The sequence below is a fragment of the Gastrolobium bilobum genome, unplaced genomic scaffold (assembly GCF_033153095.1).
Source record: "Gastrolobium bilobum isolate Gb01-03AN ecotype WA unplaced genomic scaffold, APGP_CSIRO_Gbil_v1 utg111909, whole genome shotgun sequence".
Lineage (NCBI taxonomy): Eukaryota > Viridiplantae > Streptophyta > Magnoliopsida > Fabales > Fabaceae > Gastrolobium > Gastrolobium bilobum.
This window is the reverse complement of record NW_026899353.1, coordinates 64,001-65,600: the sequence shown is the minus strand read 5'-3', so window position 1 is coordinate 65,600 and position 1,600 is coordinate 64,001.

Here is a 1,600-nt window from a genome sequence, read left to right as displayed (position 1 = left end):
TCCAGTAATATGATGTCTGGGCAGACAGAAACAAAAGCATACAATCGAACATCCACAGTTTTCAAGAAAAAAAAAGAAACGAAATCAAAAGAAAAGAAAAGCAAGAACATAATGGAAAAGCCACACCCTCAATATTGCCAGAATAATAAAGAAAAAGAAAGAAAGAAACATATATTTCATATGGTATTGACAAGCAACTGTTGACAAGCCACACCCTCAATCTTCTATTTTCAAGAAAAAAAAAGAAACATACTGTATTTTCACGAAAAGAAAAAAGAAAAGAAAAACGAAATCAAAAGAAAAGAAAAGCAAGAACATAAAGGAAAAGCCACACCCTCAATATTGCCAGAATAATAAAGAAAAAGAAAGAAAGAAACATATATATTTCGTATGGTATTGACAAGCAACTGTTGACAAGCCACACCCTCAATCTTCTATTTTCAAGAAAAAAAAAGAAACATATTGTATTTTCAAGAAAAGAAAAAAGAACACAGTCGAATATCAGCAAGAAATATCAGCAAGAATATGATGTCTGGGCAGACAGAAACAAAAGCATACAATCGAACATCCACAGTTATCAAGAAAAAAAAGAAACGAAATCAAAAGAAAAGAAAAGCAAGAACATAATGGAAAAGCGACACCCTCAATATTGCCAGAATAATAAAGAAAAAAGAAAGAAAGAAACATATATATTTCGTATGGTATTGACAAGCAACTGTTGACAAGCCACACCCTCAATCTTCTATTTTCAAGAAAAAAAAAGAAACATACTGTATTTTCAGGAAAAGAAAAAAGAAAAGAAAAACGAAATCAAAAGAAAAGAAAAGCAAGAACATAATGGAAAAGCCACACCCTCAATATTGCCAGAATAATAAAGAAAAAGAAAGAAAGAAACATATATTTCATATGGTATTGACAAGCAACTGTTGACAAGCCACACCCTCAATCTTCTATTTTCAAGAAAAAAAAAGAAACATACTGTATTTTCAAGAAAACAAAAAAGAAAAGAAAAAAGAACACAGTCGAATATCAGCAAGAAACCCACATACTCAATCTTTTCAAGCAAGAAATATCAGCACATAATCAAACATTTTCAAGAAAAAAAGAAAAGAAAAGAGAAGAAAAGAAAGGGCAGAAGTAACATACCTAGGCATTGACACCTTTGTAGGAGTGTTGCCAAACAATACAGGCTGGTTGGGTCATCATCTACTTGCATCCCATCTCCCATATTCACCAATTCCATTGTCTTGATAAAACAATCCAAGAACAAGAGAAAGAAACAAGCAAGAACAAGAGAAAGAAACTAGGAAACCCAAAGAAACCAAGAAAACTTTAAGAAGGAGTGAAAACAGAGAAAGAAACCCTAAGAAAACCTTAAGAAAACAGAGAAAGAAACCCTAAGAAAACCATGATGACCGTTGTATTCTCTTAACTCTTAACTCGTAAGTTATTTCCGTCCCTCTGAAGTTCTAATTTAGCTACTCTTAAAATTTATTATATTTACTAATTTATATTAGCTAATGTATATACATATTAAAAAATATATGTGTGGATGGACAGCTGAGAAATATATATTCTAATTTTAAGGAAATAAAATTCA